This window comes from Lithobates pipiens, unplaced genomic scaffold (assembly GCF_037356315.1).
Source record: "Lithobates pipiens isolate NorthernLeopardFrog02 unplaced genomic scaffold, aLitPip1_a1.2 Scaffold_23, whole genome shotgun sequence".
NCBI lineage: Eukaryota > Metazoa > Chordata > Amphibia > Anura > Ranidae > Lithobates > Lithobates pipiens.
In genome coordinates this window covers 70,898,979-70,922,305 of record NW_027507785.1, presented here as the reverse complement: position 1 = coordinate 70,922,305, position 23,327 = coordinate 70,898,979, and the positions used below count along the sequence as shown (strand labels likewise).

Genomic DNA, 23,327 nt, shown 5'->3' with positions numbered 1-23,327 from the left:
GCTTTGGATTTCTTTGCCACTTCTTTAGAGTTTCTTTTACAAATTTATTATCTTGAGATCAAATTATTTTAGATAATGAGTTTTCAGCAAATTTCTCTACATAAGAAACATTAAAAAAATATTCTCTATATAAGTACTGTACAACGTTCTTTGATGATTTAAATAAGACCTACAACTTTTCCAGGTCAAACAACTATATTTCATCCTCACTGCAGACATTTACCTGTTCCTGACCTATGAATACTGACCCATGCATTCCAGCCACTTCCTCATTCCTGACATGCTTACCTCACTGGCCAATAGGAATGTGGAAGGCAGGAGAGGGGAAGTAAGTGGGTGGTTCTGCCTGCTATAATCAGCTGACTATTTCTATTGTTGTAATGGGATTAAACTGTTGGGGCAAATAATCCCATCTATTGGCACTCTATACAGAAACGGCACACAAAAAGGTTCTGAATTTCTTGTCCGTTTAAAAAAAGAAAAAGGAGTTAAAGAGGGATTTCACTGTAAAAAAAAAAATATTAAAAGCCAGCAGCTACAAATACTGCAGCTTTTAATAAATGGACACTCACCTGTCCCAGGATCCAGCGATGTCAGCGGCCGAGGCCGATCGATCGCTCGGCTCTCGGCTGCTGCCGCCACCATTCTAGGTGAGGGAATCAGGAAGTGAAGCGTTGCGTCTTCACTTCCCCGTTCCCTACTGCGCATGCGCGAGTCGCGCAGTGCAATAGGAATGGTCTGCGCTGTCTCTGGGACCCGTGTGTGTCCCAGCAGACAGCGCGGTGGGACAGGAAGAGGCATAGACTCCCACGGGAGTCTATGCCCGGAAGTGGGTGCAAATACCTGTCTTAGACAGGTATCTGCACCCCCCTCCCCCCCTGAAAGGTGCCAACTGTGACACCAGAGGGGGGGAGGGTTCCGATGAGGGGAGGTTCCACTTTAGGATGGAACCCCGCTTTAAGTAAATTAATTTATAAATTAAAAGATCATATAAACTAACATTAAACGACAAAAGGGCCTCTGCAACAATTGTAGCAACAAAACAGTGAAGCATTATAAAATAATTTCCTCTACACCATGCATGGTTATTAGACACAAGTAGACCAGACTTCAGCTTCAAAATCGGTGCGCACCTTTGGACACAAAATACTTTGCTGGTCTCCCCATTAAGAGCTTGTTCATACAGTATGGGGTTGATGTACTAAAATTGGAGAGTGCAAAATATGGTGCAGCTATGCATGGTAGCCAATCAGCTTCTAATTTCAGCTTGTTCAATTAAGCTTTGCCAAAAAAAAAAAAAAAAAAAAAAAAACCTCTCTAGTTTTAGTAAATCAACACCAATGTGTTCTCTTTCAGTGCAGGAAAATACACACGGTCGGACATTCCGACCACAAAATCCGTCTGATTTTTTCTGACGGATTTTCGCCGAAACTTGTGTTGCATACATACGGTCGCACAAAGTTGTTGGAAAATGTGATCGTTCTGAACGAGGTGACGTCAAACATGTACTTCGAGACTATAAACGGTCCAGTAGCCAATAGCTTTCATCTCTTAGTTTATTCTGAGCATGCGTGGCACTTTGTCCATCGGAATTGTCTACACACGATTGGAATTTATGTGATCGGATTTTGTTGTTGGAAAATTTTAGATCCAGCTCTCAAACTTTGTGCGTTGTAAAATCCAAAGGAAAAAGTCAGATGGAGCCCGCACACGGTCGGATTTTCCGACATCATGATCCGACCATGTATATGGGGCATAAAAGGCTGCCCAAAAAGCAGAATCCTCAATGTGGGTTTTGAGTCTACATTTCCCATTCCAGTGCAGACAGTCTACATTTTTAAAGGTCTTCCTCTGCTTCCAAAAGCTTTGGTCGGGATTTCACCTAAACCCCCTTGAATTTTTAATTCTGCATATCAGCTGATTGGGATTTTTTTAAAAACTTTAAAAATGGTAAACCACAAAATATAAAAAAAAAGAAAAATAAATAGAACATTAGATTTAAAAAAAAACAAAAAAAAACATACACAAATGTTCCTGATTTGCACGCTACTGATTTGGCTGTAGAATGCTTTGGAAGAATGTGGAGCTTTGTGGCTGCTGCAGAACTATATAACAAAACTAAGATGTCTGGAACAGTATGCTCGTAGGTGTTGCTCCACGACAGGTGAAGGTTTGCATATTGCCATATTGCTCCAGCTTGTTTACTATCACACTAGCAATTAAAGAGATAACAGCAAATATCAGGTTTTCCATCAGATCTATATCATATTCATTAATGTAAAGCTAATATACTATTTATATAATATAAAAATTACAAAGAAAACAAACAAAACAAGCTCAACATCCTACAGAAGGTAAGAGTTTCATCACCGACGTGAGGCAATAAAACAACAGCAAGAAGCTTCCAAGGTAACTGAACTTGCGATTGTTGCAACCAAGCGGTCATACGCACATGGCGGGCAGAACAGAAGCAAGTTCCCCGGCCCAATTAGCAACATGAAAGGCTGCAAAGCAGCATGCACGTCCTAACAAGTGCCAGATTAAACATCTTGCAAAGGATCACATGTGCACGGTGAACTGAAGGAGTTAAACAAAATACAGGAAGGGGGATAGTGAAAGTAGTATTGTTGCAAAGCTCTGGAACACAACAGGCTGGAGGGACAAAAGAGACAAATAAGTGAAAAACCCTAAATTATTTTCTGAGTTGTTACACACTGAACTTCTAACAGAAGCTTTGCAAGTTCTTTCTAAGTCAGCCAAGTTTTTTTTTCTTCTTTTTTATTCTTTTTTCCTCCCAAGCTGTTTCAGTCAGCCAGGGGAAATTCAGCCCTCTAAGCACAAGCTCCCCACCATTGTCCCTTAGATCACCTACCTTTATTATTATTATTTTTTTTCCTCTCCCAAATCTTGCAGACACTGAGTGGCAATCCCGGGTCTAGTGCTGATTTTGGAACGCATGCAGAGAGGAAGGGTGAGACAGAGGCATCAGCAGACAAGTTACACAGCGGCCAGACATGTAAAGAAAACTCTGGCTGCTGACAAAGGGTATCGCAGAGTATTTACTGAACTGTTTACACTAGAATAAGTAACCCTCCCTAAATCAGCATATACAAGTGCGAGGGGGGGGGGGGGGGGGGTGTGTGTGTGTGTGTGTGTGTGTCTATTTGTGACATTCAGGGGCTCAGAGAAGACAGGGATCAAATCACAGCCGCCCCCCCAGAGTCCAGAAAGAAAAGAAATCCCAGAGCTATATATAAATTCTCCTACATAAAAAAGCAGCTCATATGGTATTTTAAATTTCCATGGACTAATCGATCCACTTGTTTGATCAATCAAATTTGAAAAGTGATTATCCAATTACACATTAACAGTAAATTGCCTGCATTGATTTGATTGTTAAAACGCCAAAAAAAGGATCAGAAGCCATTAGACATCGCATCACATTAAAGTTTGGTACATACAGGTTTTTTTTTTGTTCAACCCAGCGGGCTGAATGAAAAAATAACTAACTTAAGCTTGGTACACATTATTAATTTTGTTCTGTTCAACCCAGTGGGTTGAACGAAAAAAAAAAAAACAGTCCTCTCCGGTCGGAGCCGCTGTACTAACGATCCGATGTTACTACAGTGATCTCCCCCACTAAGTTGTTGTGTTCTGACAGGGGGGTGCCATTGGCTGAGAGCTGGTCGGCTGCTGGTTTTCCAGCATGCTCAGACTGGCAGACATACACATGGGCCAAATTTAGGCTGGTTTGTATTGAACCGACTGATGTCGGCCGGCATTTGGCCCATGTTTACAGGGCTTAAGCACTTCCCACCCGGTCAATAGCAGATTGACGTCCGGGAAGTGGTTCTGTTATCTTGACTGGGCGTCATATGACATCCTTCAGGATAACATGCCGCCGCACGCCCGTGGAGGCTCGCATTGCGGCGATCGGTGGAGCGGTGTATCAGTCCGACACACTGCTACACCGATCTCGGTAAATAGCCTCCGGCGGAAGCTCTTTAACACGTGATCAGCTGTGTCCAATCATGCCTGATTATGATGTAATTAGGAAAAGCTGTTGATCGGCTTTTCCTCATTCGCGTCTGACAGACACGAGTAGAGGGGAGCCGATTGGCGGCTCTCCTGACAGGGGGGTCTGTGCTGATTGTTTATCAGCGCAGCTCCCCCTCGGATGCCCACACTGGACCACCAGGGAAGCCATGTGGATGGCCGGGTATGTAACCCATGGCCATCCAGATGTACCCAATCTGTGACTGGCACCATCATGTACAAAATAAGATCAGTGATGCCCAGCAATGAAACCCATCAGTGTCATCAGTGCCACCCATCAGTGTCCAGCAGTGCCTCCTATCAGTGCCCATCCGTGCCCATCCATGCCTTGTAAATGTTGATCTACAAGATCATTTAGAGCTTTATAGAATTTTCTTATTCAATGTCCTTTAGATTCAAGTACATTATGCAAGGGCCTGCCTGGTAGCATGCAAATTGAAAGTGTTTAGTTTTGACATCATATTACCGTATATGGTTTTGGTAAATCTAAAGGAAAATTATACAAGAAAATTGTATAATGTATGGCCAGCCTTAGGCAGTGATTCTCAACCTGGGGCACATCTACCCACAGGGGTGCGCACAAGGTTTTTTAGGTGTACCCAAACAATGTGATAATGGCAGAAAATGCCTGTTTGTAACCACAGTTAGGGAAAGCCTGAGAGTGGGATGTGTGCAGAACTATGCAGGCACAAGTACTCAAGGAAATGGGCTGCCAAGAGGAATGCAAGTAAAAAAAAAAAGGTTGGAAACGACTTGGCTAAGGCACTTCCACCTCTAAATAAAAGTCTCATGATATTTAGAGTGAGATTTGGTAATGTCACTACTACACTATTCAATGTTCTACTCGCTGGTGAGGAAGCTGTACCTGAGAAACAGGAGCGCAAGGATCTACCTGTTTCTGCTTCATTCATTTTGTGGATATTTGCTAACCCACCAGTCATTGGGGGGCAGCTCTGACATTAAAAAGCAAAGCCCTGTCCATCTACTAAGATGGCCACCTCCACACAAAGACACAGTGCAGACAGCGGCAATGTAAGTCAGCAATGGGGAATAGATCAGGTGCAGGGAGATCACAGGCAATACAGGTTGCTTATTTTGGCACAGCTAAAACAGAAAAATCCTCTTTAAATCAGAGGTCCACAGATGGAAATGACTTGACACTTGCCTGTGAGCTGCCACTGTTCTGGCCATGGTTTGGTTGATTCAAGAACAGGGAGTCACAATTCTTCTAACCTTTATTTTTTTTACTAGAATGCTCATAAGACAGTTCTTGCCATACTTGTGGATGATTCCTAATTTGTAGTTTTCTGTAAACAATTGTTTCATGAACACCAAAGATTTTATGTAGCAGGGGATTTAAATGCAGCATACACAAAACAGTGCCTTTTAATACCAAAGTGTGTTTATATCATGCAGCCATTTGTTTATCACAAGATGGCAAAAAAAGATGTTCAAACATCAATTATCCTGCTTAAAAAAGCATTTTTCTATTGTCTGTTGTGTTATTTATTTTACCTAAAGCACAACTGAACTGTCAGTTTAAATCAGCTAATACATTTCAGGTGAATTAAAAAAAGTGTGCAAAGCCTTGCAGTTGGTTTTCTTTAGAAAGCAGCCACAGCCTGAGTAGAAAAGCCTGTCCACTGCCAGCAGTCTGTAGAAGGACCCTTGCTCTCTGTATGGAAGCAGGGGTCTCTCCGTGGATGTGAATCACGCCCCCCCCCCCCCACCATGAAAATAGAGTAAGAGCGCTCCAATCAGCAGGGAGCATAAACAAAGGGAAGGTGAGTATGTGCTGCTGGGAAAGAGGGAAGTTAGAGGAACATGTTGCTTTGCACTGCTTGGACAAAGCACAAGTTCATTAGGGTTGCTTATGTACAGTGAAAAAATCACATTCCGGATTCCATGTGAAAAGGTGCACACTACCCACTCTCCCTCTGTACACACAAAATGTTCAGATATACATCCAAAGGATAAAAATATATAGTAGTTGTATGGGACTTTTAAGGCACCAACATAAACACACATGTATGTAAAAAAAAAAAAAAACACCTGTGTTTTTTCATAACACCATTAACACAACGAAAACAAATAAACTGAGTATCTAGCATAACAAATTTCATCTCATCACTATACATATAATGGTATCACTATCTTATCATAGTTTACTGCTTTCAACTATGTATTAGACATTTGCGTAGAATATTAGGGACATTGATGCGCTTAACTTGAGTTGTGTAAGCAGATCCACCCAAAACTGTCCATGCTGGAGTCAAGCCATATTTTCCTTGATGTCTGCAATTAGAAATTTGGGACAGTAGAGGAATCCTATAAAAGTACTATGTTCCATTGCATTGTCCTGTCCAGTGAAATTCCTAATTGGGTGGCACATAGTGTATTCTGTTTTTAAATGAAAAGATCTAAACACATAAGTTGTAACTACATGCTAACTATTGCCTAAAGTAGCTTTTCTCAACCAGGGTTCTATGAAACTCCAGAAGTTACTAGTGGTTCCTTGAGCAATGATTTGTTTCTAAATTTTAGATAAATGACTACTAACACTAAAGATCCTTTTAGCTACCTGTAAGGGAAGCATTCTTCTAACTAATCACCAATGTAAGGAGAACTCTTCCCACCAACCGCTCATTTAAAGACCATATTATCCCACTGGCCATCAATGTAAGGAGCATTCTTCCCACTGACCACCCATGTGATGGGCCCTTCCTTCACTTACTCTCCCAATGAGACCCAACGTAATTGGGTCTTTCTCCCACTTATAACAAGTCTAAGAATGTCCTTCTCCACTGATCATCATTGTAAGAGGTAATTTAATTGGCCATCAATGTAAGTCGGCTCTACACTGAGCACAAACGTAAGAGGTCACTTCGCTGACCAGAACTGTTATGGGATACTTTTATAATGACCATCATTGTAAGCAGGCATTTCTCCACTGACCACCAAAAGTGTGTGTGGGGGGGGGGGGGGGGGGGGGATGTTCACTACAATTTTTACTGACTGCAATTATTTCCTATACATTATTATTGATTATATTCCATTAGTACTACTGAAAACAAGTGTGTGCTATAGAGGTACTTAGGGTAGCCACACATGCTTAGATTTCTGTTGCCTCTGCTTTATGTATCGGCAGAACTGACTTTGCTGCTTAAACCCTCCCACTGTGAGCTGCAGTATCTGGGGATGGAGAGCATCTGAGCCACAAAGGACGAATGGTTTGGCCAACTCAAGTGAGGAAAAATAAGTTTACTTTTATGCTCTATGATAACTGGATTAAGTTTTTACAAAGTTTTAGAAACTGGGTTTATGTATGCTTTAAGGTATGCTTAAATGATATATGATAATATTGATTGAGAGGTCATTTTAAAATACCTTAAGCACACATGAAGATGCTCTTACAGCTTTACGACACAGGGATATAAAACTGGTGACTATCCCATTCATACTCAAATGAGATTTAGGGAACTTTTTCCTTTGTGTTTGTATGTGCAATTTGTAGTATAGGAGTAGAATTGTGCATTTTTGTCCACATTGCCTTTTCAAACAGGAGAGTCTAAAAAACATGTACAAATATGCGTTTTTGAGGCACTCCAACATAAAGATTATGGGGCACAAAATGTGAAAATCTGTCCTGAAGAAGCTCACATACTTTTTTAAGCTTCATGTGACAGGTGACTTGCAGCACAATATGCAGGTGTGAACAAGCCCTTTGAGAATAATGGGATTCTTTATCTTTAGCTTTGTCAATGGAGCCATAAAACACTCAATTGTCAATAAGGATCTGTCGCTATTTTTTTTATTTTACACTTCTGTTCCCTAAAGGGCAAAGTACTCAATTTTTGGACTCTTAATATCTATCATGTTGTTGTTTATTTTAAGCACTGCGCTATTTCTCTATGCACGTAACACTTTGTCCCATATAAGTGCCTTCTAACCCTAGTTATGAGGTCCGATTTCCTCACCTCTCCTCCTGCTATGGCCAATGCAACAGTTATGAAGGAGACGGCTGATTCATAGTTTGCGGTTTGTCTTGGCTTTGAGCACTTTCCTGAGACAAGAAATGGTAAGAGGAATGCAGAGTGTGGGAGGATGTGTCAGCCTCTGTATTCCTCTTGCCATTGCTTGCCTCAAGAAAGCGTTTACATTTGAGACAAACTGCATCTTTGAATCAGCCATCTCCTTCGTAGCTGTTGTTGGATTGGGCATAGCAGGGGGACAGGTTGGACCTCATATCTAGGGTTAGAAAGAACTTAGCAACATGGGACAAAGTACTACAGGTACTCTGTCCTGTAGGGCACAGAACTGTAAAAAATGTAAATAATAGATCTTCTTTAACAAAGAGGAAGAATTCTTTACACTTTTATTCTGTGATGGCTACTGCAGGACTATAAGTACTTAAATATCATGACAGAAGCCATTTTTTTGGCTTCCTTGACTAGGAGTGAGGTACTCTTCAGCAGTTAGCTGTTACTATGACATGAACCTACATGGCCCAGTGACTGGTGGACTGATAACTTCCATTCTCTAAAACTTTTTTGCAGACTGCAATATGGCCACAGGCCATCGGTACAACAGGTACACTTTGAAGTTTGTGTTTGTACTGCCAGAGACTGACTCACTCTCCCACAGGGAGCCCCTGAGCCCATGGGACTGAGGCTTTGACAAGGAGGTAACCATATTAGGATCTGTATGTGAAAATCAACAATAACATTGCAGTGAAATGGAATTTTTTTTTTTTTTTTTACATCTAATGGTGTTGGTGTCAGCACTGACTTCTCTGCTAATTATGTTTGCTTGTTTTAACAGGCCTCTCAAAACAGTCTTTCCTTCCAAATGTCCCTTCATAAAACAGGGTTTTGTTTGGGGAGAAAAGAGAATGCAGAAAAGTCATTTTAAGCTTTCAAATAAACAAAAGCAGCTTAGCGTGGAGTGTTATGTACATTGCCGTTTCGGGCCAATAGAAGAAGAATTATTTTTAACCGCTCGTGTCCCATGGGAATTCTGCCTTATAGACAGCATATTACACATTCTCTTTATTAGCTTCAAAGGGAATGGTTCATTTTTCAAAGAAACACTTTCAGTACCTTTGCTTTTATTTTAAATAATGTTTTTTTTTTTACTTCATTATTTTATAAAAAGTACTTTAAGTGCACATGTGGGCAAAAAAAAAAATGTAGTTCATATCTCCAATACATGCAAATGTCACCACGTTTTAGCCATAATGTATTAACTGACACATCAGGGTTGATGTCACACCACTTAATATCTCCTTGACTTTTCGATCAAGACACATGACGATCAGTTATTCCTCATGCCACAGTGCTAGATACAATCCTGGATTCTGACCTCTCCTTCAAGCTGCAAACCCAATTACTGTCCAAATCTTGGCCATCTTTATCTCCTAAATATCCCCATAATCCACCATTAATACACCACCAAACTTCTAATTCACACCATCATTATCTCGCATCTAGACTATTGCAACTACCTCCTTATTGACCTACTTCTGCATAGACTACTCCCATTCAGTCCATCATGAATGATGCACCCAAATACCACCTTATCAAACGTTTAGTGTCCACCACCCATCTCTGCCAATCCCTCCACTAGCTTCCAATCACCCAACAAATACAATTCAAATCACTACTAACAATATCATTCACAGCCATCCACAAATTTGCCCTGAGCTACGTCACCAACTTTGCCTCAAAATATCACCCAAACTGTCCTCTCCACTTTGCCCAAGACCTCTCTAGCTCCCTCAACTCCTCCTATGTTTTCCCCCAGGACTTCCCCAGAGCCTCCTTCATCTCCTGAAACTCCCTACTCCAATCTGTCCAGCTATCTCCTACTCTGTCCACCTTTAGGCAATCCCCAAAAACTCACATCACCTTACAACCAAATTTTTACAGTCTCCGTTAGCTCATCCCCACACAGTTATTAAACCCTCTGCATTAATGTGAAAAAACACCTTTCCGTGACCACCACCCTCAAACTTATCCCACGGGGATGTGCTCTTTCTCTGCAGGGGGTTCTCGGCTCTTGATTGGATAGACTGAAAGAAGTGCAGACACCGTTGTCAATCAAATCCAATGACGCTGGCGGCGGGGCCGAGTCCTGCATTTCGGCCTCTATGGATGCCCAATGCGGGACTCGGGAGCATGCCGCAAAGTAACCCCCCCCCCCGGAGTGCTTCTCCCAGGGGGTTATCTGATGTGGGAGCTGCGAGAGCTGCTGAGGGACCCCAGAAGAGCAGGTTCGGGCCACTCTGTGCAAAACGAAATGCACAGTGGAGGTAAGTATGACATGTTTGTTATTGTTTAAACAAAAAACCCAAACCTTTAGTGTCACTTTAAGAAGACAGTGTATTATGGAATATTTCCCAAGTCGGGTACACACTATGGGAAAATGGGAAGAAAAATTCTGCACAAGGCACAATCATTTGATTTTCATATAGTATTTACAGAAATTTAGACATCTGATTCAGACCTTTCAAACAGAAATTTCTGAAGAGACAAAGCCCTGAAATTTTTTGTGCAATTAGTACTAGCCTTGGTTTCGACCTGCTGTGAAATATTGAGGAAAATGGACAATCATTCCTCTGATTTTCTCATAGTGTGTACCGGGCTTTACTTATTACTTGTTTAGATATTTTCCCTTCTTGCTGTAAGAGGACCATTTTTTGGTCACTCTTTACTGAAATGTTCTTTGACATCTAGCTGTCCATAAGGATGATTTTCTATATACTACATTAGACTTGGGTCTACACCTAGGATTACAGATATTTACCTCCTTATCAGATGTCAACTTTGTCCCCTTAAGGATGTTTCCAAACTAATCTCAAAATGTAAAAAATGGATTTGTCTTAAAGGAAATATGTACTCATTTCAAATTTAAGCTTAAGATTGAGGTAAATTATCTTTATCAACAGTATGTATGTTAATAGTTAATGTTTTGAAACTTTCTTTTTATTTATACTTTGTCATTTTTTTATATACAGAGGAACGGACATATTGATTATTACATGCTCAGGCTCTACTTCCTGTTTTACAATGCTACACTACTTGTGCTTTATGCTTCCTTCTCTAAGGATATTAAGTCAGCCAGCTCACTCAGATAAATGTTTTAACTGTGTGTCTGATACCTTATTTTACCGTTTTTTTTTTTAGTGCAACTCTATGTCCTGTAGGGGCTGGTGGGGAATAAGCCATCCCATATTGCAAGAACTGTTTCAGAAGCTAAAGATCCTTAAGCCAGCTTACTGGTTTATGCAAAGGCCCAAGGAGCAGGCAGTGCATATTAACTATTTAAGTGCTTGTTTTTAAAGTGTATGCCAAGGGAAAAAAAAAAAAAAAAGATGACTGGAAGCTAGTGGCAATCATTGTAGCAGTGGTGCCTACTGCAGTAATTTCCAGCTTCCGCAGGGATCGACCATTACACACACACATATTCTTTGGTTCAAGCTGGACTAATGTATTTATGAAAAAATATCCATACCTGGAATTCAGGCTGACAAAACAAGGCATTTTTTTCTGGACTGAGTGGTGTCAATATTGCCCATTATCGTTTGCTAAATTACTCAACCACTCCCATTGTCTTCCTATCTGCAGCATAGAGAACAGGAAGGGCTAAATCATTTTGAGATAACACTAGAAGTGAACACAGGACAGCTCTGAATTTCTGACAAGATCAACAGGTAGTTATACAGTAGAAGAGTAAATATTTCAAACTGTGGATGCGACATTAGAAAAAAAAAAACATTATGGCATAGACTGCACTCAAAACTTCTAATTTGTACTCATTAAAAAAAAAAAACACCAAAAAAAATGATAATTTCCTTCTAATCTCGGTTATTCGTGCTCCGGTCAGTGCTTCTGAAAACAAAATTAAGCCAGAGGACTGGACAAGCAATCACATTGACTGGAGGACGTGCACTGTGTGTAATGACTAGTTTGTTCTCTGGAGCCCACAAAAGTAGGAAGTTGACAGAGACAAACTTACCACATTTATTAGCGTATAACATGCACAGGCGTATAACACACACCTTCAATTTGAGGGGGAAGTTTCAGGATTTTTTTTTTTAAATAAACCACTTTGAAGCAAAATAATGGTCAATGCCTATCAATGCAGCCTGATTAGCGCCAATCTGCAGCCTCAATGCAGCCTGATTAGTGCCCATCTGGAAGCCTCAATGCAGCCTGATTAGTGTCCATCTGTAGCTTCAATGCAGCCTGATTAGTGCCCATCTGCAGCTTCAATGCAGCCTGATCTGCGCCCATCTGTAGCTTCAATGCAGCCTGATCTGCGTCCATCTGCAGCCTGATCTATGCCCATCAATGCAGGTGCCTGATTCATGCCCATCTGCAGCCTCACCAGCTCTCATCAATGGAGTGCAGGAAATCACCGAGCTGTCATCTCCTGTTTACTCAGCTCTCAGTCAGCAGTCACATACACAGTCCCACCTCCGCCATCGGTATTGGACCAGCTCCTGTGATAGACAGAACACTGGTCCAATGCCGGAGGCGGGACTGTGTGTGTGATGTCAGAGCCAAGTGAGAGCTGAGTAAACAGGAGATGGCGACTCTGTGAATTCCGGCAGTGCTCATCCCCCTCCTCCCCCTCTGAGGTACACAATCGGCGTGCAACACGCACCCGTGATATGCCCTCTATTTTCAGGGGGAAAAGTGAATGTTATACGCCGATAAATACAGTAATTTCCTGTTGCAAGTTCAACATCCTGTGTTACTTTCTCTTTCAAAAAGGCAGACATAAGTAATTAGCCTGTATTACTTTACCTAATCTATGTATTGCCTAGAACTAGTGTACTATGTATTAAATTATTAGACATTATTATTACTAGTAATACACATTATTTATTTTTGTCAAAATGAACCTATCTTGCCTTAACAGTCCCAGGAAACAAAGAAACGTAAGCGTCATGGGGGAGGGGTTTGACATGGGCTCATCCAAGGAAAGGAAGTGGAGTATAAGCACTAACTTGTGTTCACTAGAGCGCCTGATGTTGGAGATGGGTTTTTCTGCATGTTAAGACCAAGTCGCAGTCCTCAAGATCGCTCCACCAGGAGGTGAGCAAGTCCAGGTTGAAGGAGGCTGGGCAGCACTCAACCAAAAAAAACTGAGGACATCTAGTAACTAAGGCTGAGTTCACACTATTGCGAATTGGATGCAGTTTTCACCACATCCAATTCACATGTCAGGGGATTGTGACCAGCTCTCAATGGAGCCGGTTCACCCATCTCCAGAGCGAATTGTACAGAAGTCCTGTGCATCTTCTGGTCTGTTCGAGGTCCGTGTTTAGGCAAAAATTCTGACCAAAATTGGGCCTGAAATGGTGAACAGGGGCGCACCGGATCCCTGCTGTGAGCTGCTCTGCACAGAGCAGTGTGAACCCAGCCTTGAAGGAAAAATTGCAAGGGATGGCACTGAAGAGGAGATTGGAGCTTAAGAGATACAGACATGTTTGAAGTCCATATAAGTGGAGCAGCCTAAGGTGACAACAATGCCTCCTTCCATAGAGTGGAGAAGTGACATAGCCTCTCAGGGACATGAACTGTGTTATTTGCAGGATTACATTTTGATTTAGATAAACATTAACCATAAACACAGTACAACTGTGTACTGTCCTTTTTTGGAATAAAGCTTAGGCCGCGTACACACGGGCGGATTGTCTGCCCAACTAAGTTCGTCAGACAATCCGACAGACAGTCCGTTCAACTTTTGAATGAACGGACTTGACCACACACGATGAACAGACAGGCCGCTGAAAGCTTGCGCGATGACGTGTACAGCGCGTACGACGGGACTAGAAATACGACGTCCAATACACTGCAATGCAACCTTTGGCGTGTAAATCCTTTCTGAGCATGCGCCATACTTAGTCCGTACAACTTGCCTACACACGAGCGGACTGTCCACTGAAACCAAGTTTGGACGGACAAAATTACGGAAATTCCGAAAGACTTAGTCCGTCAGACTGTCCGCTGAAGCCCACACACGAGCGGATTGTCCGCTGAAACACGTTTCAGCGCACTAAGTTGGGCAGACAATCCGCCCGTGTGTACGCGGCCTTAGGTTTACAAAAAAAAACAAAAAAAACAGCAAAGGAGCATTACAATAACATGTGTTGTGCTGCTGTCTCCTTCCTTAGTAGATATCTTTTTCCTCCAATCCTTCCCATATTCTTCCAGTGTAGTGGGAGTTAATAGAGCTGACATTGACAGGCAATCTTCAAGATTGCCCACCCTGCCTGTCCAGCTCCTCTATTCATAATCTATGAATGGAGGGGGCGGACCTTTCAATCATCCAACCTTCCTTCATTCATAGATCTTGTTTCATTCATAGACGCTGCAGGAGATTTTGGGGGAGTGGGTGAGGGAGTAGGAAGATGTCAACTAAAGGGGAAGAGAGCAGCACAAGGGACACATGGAATCAATTGCATTTTTGTTTCTGGGTTTTTTTTTTGTTTTTTGTTTTTTAGTAAAAGTAGGCTTTAAAATGACAACGCTGAACCACTAAAGGCAAAATATTTTTTTTCCCCCATTTTGGATAGAGTAAGAAAGGCTTATAACCCCTATTAGTTTTATTTGCCATCTGTGTTCTACTGGGGTGATTTCCCCTAACTTCCTGTCCCTTAGTCAAAACAGGAAGTAAGAGGAAATTTTTGCACAGTGAATAAATTCCCTGGTTGTCACCAGAACTGTCCCCACTGGAAGATTTTGCCCCTATTCCTATTCTGGTGACAACTCAAATTGGGTGATTTTCTTTCACTTTCACTCTCGGTACTATTAGTACACAGGACAAATAGAAAGGGTGAATCTCAATAATGGAGGCACGGACACCAATCAAAGCTTGATAGGTGTTCTAAACCCTCTCCACTCTATCCAAAACTAAAATAAAAAGTAGTTATACTTAAAATTTTCAGAAAAAGTTTTTCAACCAAAACATATAGCCATCCACAGCTGAACAAAAAAGGAGTCATTCAGACTTTAAGTCAAGTGCCAAAAACACAAAAACATCAACCAGTCTATCTGCGATGCCCTCCGTAAAGTGAAATAAATAAATAAAAGTGGGACTTAACAGACATATCAAAATCAATAAATCAGACAAACAAGCAGCGGTTCAAAAGTTCAAAGACATGATGTCCACTCCGGCTCGTCTTCCCACTCAACCAATAATAACTCGACTCCATCACTCCTCATTGCCGAGACACTTTCATGGGTTCATTTTCATTAGTCTGTCTTGTGGAAAACGGCCGACTATTTATGTGTAAGCTAAAATAAATTAGCCATTTCACCAAGCAGTGTGACTCTTATAAAGAGACATTAGCACAATACTCTATTTTGCAGTAGGAGTAAATAAATAAATCAATAAATCCAATCCACAGCGATACTGCTATTGTGCGGCTTCGGCTCTCAGTATAAAATCTCTTTATTGAGTTTATTTGTTTCAATAAAAGCCGCAGCGGGGCTGCCTTTTGTGCTGAAAACAATCCGTGGAATATTTTTTTTTTTTTTTTTTGGTTGCTTTGAATCAACTTGATACAAACTTTGGCTCCCGATTCCAACAGAGCAATGGAGCGATAGGGAACGCCGCAGATGGATAAAAGTGTGCCAGGAGGGGAGCTTTAAAAAGGCTCTGTCACTTTACATTAAAGAAAAGTGAGTCTATTCAAGTTGCTCATCTGGAACAAAATGCAGATTTATGGCTGTTTTCTAAATTTTGCATCTGTGTTCCCAGGTAACAGTCATGATATCTGCAAGCAGGATGTTTCAAAACTCAGTCTAAGCAACAGGATTTTCACGAACAGGGGTGCTGAATCCACTGCCTGGTACAGCTGCAGTCCAGTCCTCAAATTTTTAAAGAGGACTTTCTATTTTGATCACTTTAAAAATCTGAAAATAATATCCCAGTTAATCACTGGAGTACCAGCCCTTAATTACCAGGTTCATTTTCTGCGCTGTGATAGTTTGACTGACAATTACTATATTGTGCAACGCTGTACCTAATAAGCTATAGATGATTTTTTGAGCTTTCTTTTTGTGGTATTTAAAGCCCAACTCCAAGAATTCTTAAAACATTCTCTCTTGCATTGGGCTCATTATGTCTAGGGGTGCACAGCGCAGGCTTCATCACTTTTCAAATACCCCATCCAATGCTCTCCTCCTCTGCTTAAAGGTCCAGCCTGTGGATGAAGCCTCAGCCTTATGACACACAATAGAAGGCTATTAACCCTGTATTGTATGTGGTGAAAGCTGGAGTGTGATCACAGCTTACAAAAAAGCAGGGGCGTTGCTAGGTTTACAAAAGATCTGGGGCTAGAGCCCATAGCAGCGTAGTAAAGAAAGTCATACGATTTGGCGGGCATACACATGTATATAATATACGTGTGTATGCGTGTATATATCCCCAGAGAGTCCCCCTCTTACATCAGGGTCCCCAGAGAGCATCCTCCTTGCATCAGGGTCCCCAGAGAGCCCCCTTACATTAGGGTCCCCATAGAGCCCCCCTTAAATCAGGGTCCCCAGAGAGCCCCCCACTTACATCAGGGTCCCCAGAGAGCCTCCCCTCCCCTTGGGGATCCCTGCAGAGACTCAGGGCTATGGGCCCCATATTCAGGGCTATAGCTCCAAAAGCCACCCCCTAGTGATGTCACTGCAGAGAAGGCTGTGGGAGACCAGTCGAATCATTGGAAGGACCTTGCTGGAGTCGGAAAACTGTAAGAATTGGCTCACTTTCTGTGCACCCCTGTACATAATAAGCATTTAACCCTTACAGTGTGGTGGGGCCTCACTATTAGGATGAGTCATTTAGCATTCCTGGTGTTAGTCTTTATTAAAGCATTCTTTTTATTCTCTTTTTTTTACTATAACATAAAAGAGACCAAAAACTTTGAAATAGAAACAGTTTTACCTACTTTCTGTAAAAAAAACAAACAAAAAAATAAAATAAAAAATGCTGGGACAGCATGCAAACCCCCCCGAAATGACCCCGTTTTGGAAAGTAGACACCCCAGAAAGAAATCATTTTTGCCCCAATGTTATTTCAAATGAGGAAATAGTGTTTAGGGGGTTACGAGCAAACAGCTTGGTAATGGTGCACTAGGTACATTATTGTACCAGTCATACACAGAGAGAGAAGGAGGTGAAGGGGCTAATATGCAGCTCACATACAGCATGGGGGTGGCAATGAAGGAGTTAATGGGCAGGAAAAGGGTGGTGAACAATTAGTATACAGGTCACATACAGAGACAGGCTGGAGATCAGATGTATAGGATAGGAAGGAGTTGGGATGAAAGGGTTTAAAAACAGTCAGTGAAAATGAATGTTGCTGATCCACTGATTCATTCCCATTCATAATTTACTATCATTCCTCTCTATCCTTTGCTGCAAGATGAGCGGCAGGGATCAGCAATGTAAACAGTAGCATGCAATCACTTTGATTGGCTATCACAGTTATCACAAGGTACCAAGATGATCTGAGCTGCAATTAGTGGGAGCAACAGATGCCCAAGAACGTATTCAGTATTTATAGACAGCATTGCACAAAATAACCTTTTTTATAAATGTACATTGGTAGAAAACAGATTAACTTAATTACATATGCATGGCAATCCAGGAAGCCTGGGTTGTCTTTCTAATTTGGCATACTCAAACCTGTAGCAACATGGGTTGGGTGCAGCCATTGACTCACTTTACAAAGCCAAGCAAGCAGTTTGGATCGGATGACTAGAATATTTATTTTGTCATGTCTGTATATATTTTATTGACTTCATGGTGGGCTAAAATGTCACCTACCTGACCTTGGACATGCATTTTGAAAGCCCAGTATAGCACCTACACATAAAAAATGGTTGTCGCCCAGCAAATTTTGGTGGGATCACACAATATGTCTCCGCAAAGAAGTTGGGGGAAAGGTTGGTTAGGAGAGATAGTTTCCGAACAAATGCATCCAATCATCATCTAAAGCAACCAGGGTTCTGAAGTACCTTAGGGTTCCTTCAGAGGTTGTTAGGGGTTCCATCAGCAGTGAGCAGTGGCAAACTGAACTCCTATTGACCACCAATACTACATGTGATCCACCTAGATGACATCACTCCGGCCGAAAGCTGGCGAGAAGAGCCGAAGGCGCTGGAGGCCTGCCGAGAACTACCACACGCCGCCGAGATACACATCCGGCTCTGTATCTCGGTGACGGCATTTTAAAAAAATTAGAAACAAATAGCAAATAAAATAGACAAGGCTGCAATGGGGGACAAGACTGCAATGGTGGACAAGGCTGCATAAGGCTGCAATGGTGGACATGGCTGCAATGGTGGACAAGGCTGCAATGGTGGACAAGGCTGCAATGGTGGACAAGGCTGCAATGGTGGACAAGGCTGCAATGGTGGACAAGGCTGCATATGACACTGATGGGCATATAAATGTAAGGTTTTTTTTTTCCCCTTAAACTTCCCTCCTAAAAGTTTTTTTCCTTAAAATTCCCTCCTAAACTTGGGGTGCGTGTTATACGCCGGCGCGTGTTATACGCCGATAAATACGGTAATTGGTTATTCTACTAAAGCAGATGACTCATGCCTATCCTTTGAACAACCACATTGACTGTTCTTTTTGCACTCTTTCTACCACTTCGTTCACCCACCTGAGGACCCCGACAAAGAAACCATGAATGGGAATGCCTGAGGAGACAGATTTTCTCCACCCATGCATTAGGAAGGCTGTGTCTCTCCCCTAACCCCCCCCCCCCCCCCCGCTCTGGGTGACCACAGCCTCAACAGTTGTAAGTTAATTTTGACCTTTTTCCTTTCATACTGGAGGACCAATCCACTATACTAGAAAGGACTCTCTTACTTTCCTCTCTTTTTCATTGAAGACCCTACAAACGTAATGGGTAACTTCTACACTGACCACTAATGTTAAAGGACACCGCAAGTTGTATTGCCTGCCTTTCTTTTCTATATTTATTAATAAATTTATTTCAAAGATATAACTAAAACTGTTTTATACGTGGGATGGTAAGAAATGATCTAGCAGCATTACTTATTCTATTACTTTCTTCAACTTCTTAATCACGGTAATGTACCATGAGTTGTAGGGATCATTTTTAGCAGGGGTTCCTCAGGAATTAAAAATTATTTCAAGGGTTCCTCAGGAGTAAAAGGGTTGAGAAAGGCTGGTCTAAAGTCTGTTGTCTGAATTAGAGACAGACATGGAAAGACGCCTTCAAGAAACAACTAAGAAGTCAGGTCTGATAAGACGACTAAAATAAGGCACCTGCTGGCATACTCACAAACTGACAAAGAAGGGCATTTTGCATAAAAAACATCAGTGTCAGGAAATAAACCAATGTACACAAGCAGCAATCACACAACTGGCTTTGTACAGTCAGCCATGCCATGAACCGCATCAATATATCAAATATAATGCGGCAAGTGTATGACAATGTCTCAGGACTGTCAATTTCTAGACTCGAACCTTTCTAATGGAGGGTTCAGGTAATAGCTAAAGTGAGCACAATTAGATCTTCAATCTAAAGACTACTCAAGAGACAGGAGAGATGGGGAGCTAATGACAAGAGATCAAGTGCACTACTAGACCATATATTAATAGCAACAGGATAACATTTCAGCAGTAAATTAATGGAATCACTTTAGGGAAACTATCAGGAACATTTGATGAATTCAAAATTAAGCGTTATTTTCAATTTTTTTTTTGTATTTGTTTAATTGTAAACTATTTAACACTTTTAAGGATTATTATATGTTTACATGGTTTTATTTGGGGGGGGGGGGATATTTTTACATCATTTAATATTTAAAGTGACTCTCTCAATTAACATTTTTACATTTATTTAGTTACTTCCTGCTTTCTAGGAAGTAAAATGATGTCATACGTCCCAGGAGTCTTCAGGAGGTGAGGAAGGGTTTTCTTAGCTTGCAGTCCTCTCCTAAGGGTGGATGGATACCAGAAAGTAAATGCTGCGTGAATCATCTGCCCTTAGTCAAGACCGCTGCAGCCAGAAATTCAAAAAAGTTATTTAACCACTTCAACTCCAGAAGGATCACCCCCCTTCCTGACTAGGCCATTTTTTTTGCGATACTGCACTGTGTTGCCGTAACTGAACAATTGTGCTGACATGCGACGCTGAACTGAAATAAAATGTATGTCTTTTTTCTCCACAAATAGAGCTTTCACCTCAATAAAAAAAAAAAAAAAAAAGAAAATTTTTTTTTTACATTTTGTTATAAAACACATTGATTAAAAAAAAACTAAAAAACATATTTCTTCATCAATTTAGGCCAATATGTATTATGCTACATGTTTTTGGTAAAAAAAAAATCGCAATAAGCATATATATTGATTGGTTTGCACAAAAGTTATAGCGTCTACAAACTATAGGATATACAGTATTTATGGATTTATTTATTTTTTTACTAGTAATGGCAGTGATCAGGGATTTTTAGCAGGACTGCAACATTGCAACGGACACAACTGACACTAAGTGACACTTCATGGGGACCAGTGACACCAATACAGTGATCAGTGCTAAAAAAAATGCACTGTATAAATGACACTGGCCGGAAAGGCGTTAACATCAGGGGCAATCAAAGTGTTCCTTGAGAGTGCTTGCTGCTAACTATGTGGGGGGATGCTTTCACTGGGGGAAGATGTTCCTGCTTAGCAGAAACACAAGATCTCCATCTTCCCCTCTGACAGAACAGTGATCTGCTTTGTTTACATAGGCAGACCGCCATTCTGTCTGCCTAGGGAAGGATCTGCAGGTCCCGGCAGACATCGGGCCTGAGAAGACCCACTGATTGGCTCCCACTGTCTCCAATCACAGTGAAAGCAGGTAGCCGGTGGACCCGGAAAAAAAAAAAACACTAAGTAAGTGATTTCTCGCGTAACCACATCACGCAAAATGACGTACCCATACTTCAGTACTTTGATGATAAATACCGAGGTTATGGCAGCAGCTAGCTACCATAACCCCGGTATTTTCAGATTCGCCGTAAGATCACTTTTATCGGTGGCGGGAGAGGTGCCAACCTGCCATGTCATCTTAGCCACTTACCAGTCTTTTTGACCCCCGGATCTCATATTTAAGAGGTCTTGTCATGCTTTTTTTCTATTACAAGGGATGTTTACATAAAAACAGTGTCAAAATAAAATTTTTTAAGTAAAATAAATAATAATAATAAAAAAAAATTTGCAGAAGCGAACGCATACCTGAGTAGTGCCCGCATATGAAAATGGTGCTCAAACCACATATGTGAGGTATTGCCGTGATTGTTAGCACAAGAGCAATAATTCTAGCCCTAGACCTCTGCTGTAACTCAAAACTGGTAACCTGGAGATTTTTAAGGGTAAAAGTTTTTCGCCCATTCCACAAGCGAGCGTAATTCTGAAGCGTAACATGTTGGGTATCAATTTACACTACGTAACATTATCTTTCACAATATAAAAAAAAAAATGGGCTAACTTTACTGTTGTCTTATGTCTTATTTTTTTTAATTCAAAAATGCTAGACCGCTGCTCAAATACGGTGTGACAGAGTATTGCAACAACCGCCATTTTATTCTCTAGGGTGTTCAAAAAAAAAATATATATATATATATATATATATATATATATATATATATATATATATATATATATATATATATATATACATATATATAATGTTTGGGGGTTCTAAGTAATTTTCTAGCAAAAAAAACAACTGATTTTAAGTGGTTAAGGGCTGTCCGTTATGATAGATTACTATGTCGCCGCCATGAAAACCGGAATCTTGGATCTCTTTCGGATGTTGAATCGTTGCGTCATGCATTCTAATGCCACGTGCACACGACCGGACTTCGAGGGACAAGGTCCGACGGACTTTCCGAATGAACGGACTTGGCCACACACAATCACACCAAAGTCCAACGGATTTGAACGTGATGACGTACGACTGGACTAGAATAAGGAAGTTCATAGCCAGTAGTCAATAGCTGCCCTCGTGTCAGTTTTTGTCCGTCGGACTAGCATACACACGAGCGGATTTCTTGGTAGGAACTGGGTCTGGCGGAAAAATTTGAAACATGTTGCATTTCTAAAGTCTGTCAGACTTTTGCAAAACAAAAGTCCGCTGCAGCTCACACACGATCGAATGGTCTGCCGGAATTGTTCCGTCGGACTTTTGATGTTGAAAAGTCTGGTCGTGTGTACACGGCATTATAGTTCCATTGAACCAATTTCGGTCTAAGATGGTAGCGATAGAATATACTGTATTTATAGGATGAATTGTGGTTTTCTTTTAAGCATTTGTAAATTAATTTAATAAAATAGTTTTTTGATACATATGCATACTGTCTAAATTGTGCCTAAAAAGTCCAAAGTCCCCTCCTTCTCCTTTTTCCCCAAAAATGTTTAGGATGTGGCACACATTTTTTTTGAAATTGTATCCACATTACTGCTATGTGTGATGATACAACAAAACTAATTTATTTCTAGGGTTTTGCTGATTACCCACAATGTTGGGTTGCTGACAAGACGGGATATGGCATGCTGTATGATTCTGCGGTGAAATGGGGATTTTTTTTTCTGCTCAGAAGTGTTCTTTATCTCCTCAGATCAGTACACCGCTGAGGTATAGTTTTCAAGTTTTAATAAGACACAAAAGCTTGGGTACATCTTATTTACCTCTCCTAATACCGCCATTTATGATGTTTCAGCACAAGTGCGCCGCTTAATGCTGCCTCCGTCCTCTGCTGTGACATTGAGGCCCATGATAAAAGAATGTCAGATACTGTAAGGGGAGTATTGGAAATCCTAGAGAGATGTGACTGCCTAATTCATCCTGATGCGTCTGCAGCTGACAGCACTCAGAGAAGGTGCCACGCGGTAATGGGGGAGTAATACAAAAAAAAAATGTTGACTCGCTATCTTGTTTGCTTTTGGCTCACCCATTGCTAAATAAATTTAAAGGGTCAGTCCATCCAAATCTAATACTTACATTTATGGTAGGTTTTGTAGAGTTAAACAACCTATGTTGGTGAGATCTTTGCACTTGTATTCCTGGGTTTGCACACCCTCTGTGCCCATTATGAGGGGTTCCTACTTGCTGCAGCTGTATTTATTTTATCACTATTCTATTACAGGTATTTATATAGCGCCAAACATTTTAAGCAGCACTATGCACACTGTGCATTCGCATTAGTCCCTGCCCTCAACGAGTTTATAATCAAAAGGTACCTA

General features: G+C 41.2%; 1 protein-coding gene across 15 annotated transcripts in view; it reads right to left on the bottom strand.

Annotated features, from left to right (window-relative positions):
- The window catches only part of FOXP1 (forkhead box P1), a 1,079,246-nt gene that overhangs the window by 525,964 nt on the left and 529,955 nt on the right, over nt 1-23,327 (bottom strand). Inside the window, exon 1 of one of the 15 annotated variants that reach the window (XM_077451842.1) lies at nt 2,873-3,029. The exons of the other annotated variants lie outside the window; for them this stretch is intronic. The gene's annotated coding sequence lies outside the window, so the exon portion shown is untranslated. Of the gene's footprint in view, nt 1-2,872; nt 3,030-23,327 lie in introns of those variants that run through there. 15 annotated transcript variants of the gene reach the window in all.